The sequence below is a fragment of the Chiloscyllium punctatum genome, chromosome 36 (genome assembly GCF_047496795.1).
Source record: "Chiloscyllium punctatum isolate Juve2018m chromosome 36, sChiPun1.3, whole genome shotgun sequence".
Classification (NCBI taxonomy): domain Eukaryota; kingdom Metazoa; phylum Chordata; class Chondrichthyes; order Orectolobiformes; family Hemiscylliidae; genus Chiloscyllium; species Chiloscyllium punctatum.
Window position 1 is genome coordinate 54787604 of NC_092774.1, and position 6820 is coordinate 54794423.

Genomic DNA, 6820 nt, shown 5'->3' on the forward strand with positions numbered 1-6820 from the left:
CTTAGCAGCTGCTAAACCTCTTGCTCCTTTGTTACCTCTAAACACAATAAGGCAATACGTCCGGGGGGGCGATGGCCGACTTTATTCTCACCAGGCTATTCACCCAGGTAATGTTCTGGGGACCTGGGTTCAAAACCTGTCACGGCAGATGGTGGTATCTGAATTCAATATAAGTCTGGAATTAAGAGTCTAATGATAAAACTGTTATGGTTTATTGTAAAAACTTATCTGATTTCCTGCTGTCCGAATCTGATCTACATGTGATTTCAGATCCACTATCAGCTGGTTGAGTGTTCACTCCCCTTTCAGTCAATTCTTAAAGCTAACCATTTTTAACTATGATGTTGCCAGAATGATTTAAGGATGGAATAGGCTGGGACTTTTTTTCACTGGAGTGTAGAAGGTTGAGGGTGGAGGTTATGGAGGTTTATGAAGTCATGAGGGACAAAGATAAGGTGAATAACCAGTGTCTTTTCCTGAAGTGTAGGGGATTTCAAAGTCTGGGAGTATATTTTTAAGATGAGATGAAGAAGATTTAAAAATGACGGAGGGGGGCAACGTTTTTTACATTCAAGGTGGTTCGTGTGTAGAATGAACTGTCAGAGGAAGTGGTGGATGCAGGTAATGTTACAATGTTTAAAATTATTTGGATAAGTACATATGAGCCAAAAACAGGCAGGTGGGTCTAATCTTCCCCCAGATATTCAAAGGGACAGCCAGTCAGAGGGGGGGGGGGGGCAGTGTCACGCCGATCGTTGTTGTGTGGCATGTGTGACAGCTGCAACAAGACGTCCCTCCTCCTGTGCTCAATGCTCTGAACAATGAAAGCAAGCATGCCAAAAGCCTTCTTCACCACCCCGTCTACCCACAACTCCATTTTCTCGGAGCTACTAACCCGCAACCCAAGATCTCTCTCAGTTTTGGTCCCCTTGATGTTCTGACTTCTGACTTCTTCATCTCTGGGTTTGTGTTGAACTTGATGGGATACTTTGTCCAACTCAGCATGTTTAAACAGTATCTCTCAGAGGGATTCACCTGAAACTTTTCAGGAGGTGAGCTCAACAAGATTGAACTATTCAAAGTTACTTGGACTATATTTTAAAGTTACATCAGGACCAGTAGTCAGAGACACGTACAGCGTGGAAACAGACCCTTCGGTCCAACTTGTCCATGCTGACCTGATATCCTAAATTAATCTAGTCCCATTTGACAGCACCTGACCCATATACTCTGGCAGCTCATTTCATATATATACCACCCACTGCATGAAGAAGTTGTCCATTTAATATATTTTGCCTCTTACCCTAAACCTCTGCCCTCTAGTTCTGGGCTCCCCCATCCCAGGGAAAAGGCCTTGTCTATCACACTGTCCATTCCTCCCATGAATTTGTAACGTCTATTAGGTCACTCTTCTGCCTCTGATGGTCCAGTGAAAACAGCCCCAGCCTATTCAGCCTCTCCCTGTAGCTCAAATCCTCCAACCCCCTACAACATTGGGAGCATAGGCTGTCAGGGAAGGATGTGGTGGAAATGTGGGACTTTTTCAAGGAGCAGATACGACGTGTCCTTGATATGTATGTACCGATCAGGCAGGAAAGAAATGGTCGTGTGAGGGAGCCTTGGTTGACGAGGGAGGTTGAATGTCTAGTAAAGAGGAAGAAGGAGGCTTACATAAGGTTGAGGAAACAAGGTTCAGACAGAGCAGTGGAGGGATACAGGATAGCCAGAAGGGACCTGAAGAAAGGGATTAGGAGAGCTAAGAGAGGGCATGAAAAATCCCTGGCGGATAGGATCAAGGATAACCCCAAGGCATTCTATGCGTATGTGAGAAACCTGAGAATGACGAGAACGAGGGTAGGTCCGATCAAGGACAGTGGTGGGAGACTGTGTATTGAGTCGGAAGAGATAGGAGAGGTCTTGAACAAGTACTTCTCTTCAGTATTTACGAACGAGAGGGACCGTATTGTTGAAGAGGAGAGTGTGAAACGGACTGATAAGCTAGAAGAGATACCTGTTAGGAAGGAAGATGTGTTGGACATTTTGAACAACTTGAGGATAGACAAGTCCCCCGGGCCTGACGGGATATATCCTAGGATTATGTGGGAAGCAAGAGAGGAAATTGCAGTACCGTTGGCAATGATCTTCTCGTCTTCACTGGCAACTGGGGTGGTACCAGGGGACTGGAGAGTAGCGAATGTTGTGCCCCTGTTCAAAAAAGGGAATAGGGATAACCCCGGGAATTATAGGCCAGTTAGCCTTACTTCTGTGGTAGGCAAAGTAATGGAAAGGGTACTGAGGGATAGGATTTACGAGTATCTGGAAAGACACTGCTTGATTAGGGACAGCCAGCACGGATTTGTGAAGGGTAGGTCTTGCCTTACAAGTCTTATTGAATTCTTCGAGGAGGTGACCAAGCATGTGGATGAGGGTAGAGCAGTGGATGTAGTGTACATGGATTTTAGTAAGGCATTTGATAAGGTTCCCCATGGTAGGCTTATGCGGAAAGTCAGGAGGCATGGGATAGAGGGAAATTTGGCCAATTGGATAGAAAACTGGCTAACCGGTCGAAGTCAGAGAGTGGTGGTAGATGGTAAATATTCAGCATGGAGTCCAGTTACAAGTGGAGTTCCGCAGGGATCAGTTCTGGGTCCTCTGCTGTTTGTAATTTTTATTAATGACTTAGAGGAGGGAGTCGAAGGGTGGGTCAGTAAATTTGCAGATGATACAAAGATAGGTGGAGTTGTGGACAGTGAGGAGGGCTGTTGTCGGCTGCAGAGGGACTTAGATATGATGCAGAGCTGGGCTGAGGAGTGGCAGATGGAGTTCAACCCTGCCAAGTGTGAGGTTGTCCATTTTGGAAGAACAAATAAGAATGCGGAATACAGGGTTAATGGTAGGGTTCTTGGTCAGGTGGAAGAACAGAGGGATCTTGGGGTCTATGTACATAGATCTTTGAAGGTTGCCACTCAGGTGGATAGAGTTTGTAAGAAGGCCTATGGAGTATTATCGTTCATTAGCAGAGGGATTGAATTCAAGAGTCGTGAAGTGATGTTGCAGCTGTACAGGACTTTGGTTAGGCCACATTTGGAGTACTGTGTGCAGTTCTGGTCGCCTCACTTTAGGAAAGATGTGGAAGCTTTGGAGAGGGTGCAGAGAAGATTTACCAGGATGTTGCCTGGAATGGAGAGTAGGTCGTACGAGGATAGGTTGAGAGTTCTCGGCCTTTTCTCGTTGGAACGGCGAAGGATGAGGGGTGACTTGATCGAGGTTTATAAGATGATCAGAGGAATAGATAGAGTAGACAGTCAGAAACTTTTTCCCCGGGTACAACAGAGTGTGACAAGGGGACATAAATTTAAGGTGAAGGATGGAAGGTATAGGGGAGATGTCAGGGGTGGGTTCTTTACCCAGAGAGTGGTGGGGGCATGGAATGCGCTGCCCGAGGGAGTGGTAGAGTCAGATTCATTGGCGACCTTTAAGCGGCATTTCGATAGGTACATGGATGGGTGCTTAATCTAGGATAGAAGTTCGGCACAACATCGTGGGCCGAAGGGCCTGTTCTGTGCTGTATTGTTCTATGTTCTATGTTCTATGTTCTAACATTCCCGTAAATCATTTCTCACAGAGAAGTCAACTTTTCAGTCCGGAAGAAGGGTTAATACCCAAAACGCTGACTACTCCACAATCTCGGGCTGCCTGGCTTGCTGTATTCTCCCAAACTGCTGCTTGCCAGCTTCGGCTTACAGTATGTAGTGGCTCAGTGGATACCACTGCAGCCTCACAGTGCCGGGGGCCCAGGTTTGATTGCAGCCTTTGGTGACTGGATGTGAGGAGTTTGCACTTTCTCCCAGAGTTTGCGTGGGTTTTCTCTGGGTGATCCTGTTTTCTTCCATAAACCAAACATGTGCAGGTCTTTGGCTATGCATTAGTCAGAGGGAAATGGGTCTGGATGGGTTACTCTTCGGAGGGTTGGTGTGGACTTGTTGGGACAAATGGCCTGTTTCACACGGAAGCTAATCTCATCTGCGCTACATTTGTCACTAACGAATGACAGAGTAGACTCGACGGGCCGAATGGCTTAACTTCTGCTCCGATGGTCTTGCGGTCTTAGGTTTCTCTGGATCATTTCATTTGGCAATGTGGAGTCCCGGGCTCATTGAGCAGCAGTGTCCACTGAAAGAAAAGCTCATCGTATGGTTGAACTCCTACAATGTGGAAACAGGTCCTTCAGCCCAACACATCTGCACTGATCTTCCGAAGAGTAACCCAGTCAGATCCATTTTCCTACCCTCCCTAAATTGCACACAGACCCCGAAGGGTGGAATTATTCCTGGGTTCTTGGTGCCATGAGACAGCAGTGCAATCCCTCAACCACCATGGGGTTATGGTTGTGGTGTGTAGGGGAGGCAATTGCAGTCCAGCAGAAAACAAAAACAGCTCACCTATTCTCCCACTGCACCAACTGTCAGGACTGGCAGGATGTTGAGTCCTGGGGGGTGACCCAAGGCAGCGTCACTGGTGGGATCTGGTTGCTGGGAGCGTTGGTGCCCCTGCTGGTGCTTCCGACAGTTGCAGGAAAATATGAACCTCTTTCCACATTCGGGCGAGCTGAAGGGCCTCTCCCCATTGTGGACACACTGGTGCTTCAGCAGGGCGGAGGAACTGCTGAAGGGCTTCCCGCACTCAGGGCAGCAGAATGGCCTCCACCCCTCCGCCAACACCCTCCGGACCCACCTCCGGGTGGATCAGCTGGTTCTTCAGCAGTGTGGAGGAGCGGGTAAAGCTCTTCCGACACTCGGGAAGGAGAACGGCTTCTCCCCGGTTTGGACGGACTAGTGTCTCCGCAGGGCTGAGGAATTGCTGAAGGCCTTCCTGCCCTTAAGGCAACTGAACGATCTCTCCCCCATGTGGACCAACCAATGGGCCAGTAGGTCGGAAGAAAGAGCAAAGCCCTCCCTGCACTCGGGGCAGAAGAACGGCCTCTCCTCAGTGTGGACCCACTGGTGTCTCAGCAGGTGGGAAGAACTGCTGAAGGCCATCTCGCACTTGGGGCCAGAGAACAGCTTTCCCCGGTGTGGACCAACTGGTGCGTCAGCAGTACAGAGGAATCACTGAAGGCCTTCCCACACTCAGGGAAGCAGAAGGTCCTCGTCACCTCTGTGGACCATTTGGTGCTTCAGAACAATTTCAAATTTCACAATATCCTTCTGATAGGAGGGAGACCAGAATTACATACAATATTCCAAAAGTGGTCCAACCAATGTCCTCTACAGCCACAACAAAACTTCCCAACTCCAATACTCAGTCAGAGGATTGGGAAAGCTTTCAAAACCCACAAAAAAACAAACAGGAAAGAATGGAGGAACAAACCGAATTTTTGAGAGTCAGCTTGGAAGCATCAATGAGAAATCGGCGGACTGGTTTTCTTGGGTACCTGTTCTCGTTAAATACAATACATACGTATTTCTCTTCTGTTCTTCATAATTTCGCTGTGTTGCAGTGTGTTGCTCGTTGAAATAATGTCATTGCAGCCTCGTTTGTGGGTGTTGGGATGATTGCTTCTGCAGTTACGTATTTGGTTTGTGTGTGTTGTTTTTCTGTAGATGCTAGTTTGAAATTCCCCATTGACTGTTCGCTCTACTGTGACATCTAGGAATGGCACTTCGTTGTTGTTCTCCTCCAATTCAATTCAGGAGACCCCTCACGCCAAAGTCTCACTACTTGGAACAGCAATATACAGACTAGTCAAAGGCCTCCACTGAAGACTAAAACACCAAGTCGAAGATTCACACCACTCCATTTACTCCGTCCAAGAATTCCTGAACACCAAAGACACTAAGATAGAAGAGGATGGAATAATGCTGTCCTTTGACATAACAGCCCTGTTCACATCCATTAACATCAACGTGGCCAAAGAAAACTGAAGACACGATTCGAACAACCAAAGACACCAACACAGCATCAACTTCATCAGCAAAGATAGCACTGTCAACCTCGTGGAACTGTGCCTTACCACCCACTTCATATTCAATAACAAGCCCAACAAACAAATCAAAGAAACATCCATGAAACCACCAGTGTCAGGATTCCTAGCAGAAGCAATAATGCAGAGACTCGAACAAACAGCCCTTTCGACAATCCAACCCAAACTTTGGGTCCGCTACAGCGATGACACTTTTGTCATCAAAAAATGAAACAAATTAGAGGAAACCTACAACACCATTAACAATATCCTTACTGGCATAAAATTCACAAAAGAGGAGAACAATAACAAAGTGCCATTTCTAGATGTCACACAAGAGCGAACAGTCAATGGCAAATTCAAAACAGGATCTACAGGAAAACAATGCACGCGAACCAAGAACTTAACGACTGAAGCAATCATCCCTACACATACAAACAAATCTGAATCAGAACAGGACTTCAACTTGCCACGACACACTGCAGCGCCCTGGAACTACGAAGATCAAAAAATAACCGTGCAGCGCATTTAAGAAGAACGGGCAACCTACAACTCCCATGAAAATTGCTTCCCTGACCGGGAATGGAACCCGGGCAGCGGCGGTGAAAACGCCGAATCCTAACCACTAGACCACCAGGGAGCTGCGGTTAGCTGTTGACACCTCTACTGAAGATTTCTTTCCTGCCCGGAAATCGAATCCAGGCCACGGTCGTGAGAAGGCATTCACCTGTGCATCCAACAATGTCATTTCTTGTATCTATTGCTCCTGATGCGGTCTCCCCTCCATTGGGGAGATAGGAGACTCCTCGCAGAGTCAAGTCACAGCGCTTGAGCGAACGTCTCCAGCACACCCGCACC

General features: G+C 47.4%; 1 non-coding gene across 1 annotated transcript; it reads right to left on the reverse strand.

The window, feature by feature from the left end:
* Positions 1-6530: 6530 nt before the first annotated feature.
* Positions 6531-6602, reverse strand: trnae-uuc (transfer RNA glutamic acid (anticodon UUC)). Its single transcript has one exon. It is a non-coding gene; the product is annotated as a tRNA-Glu (tRNA).
* Between the last annotated feature and the right edge of the window lie 218 nt (positions 6603-6820).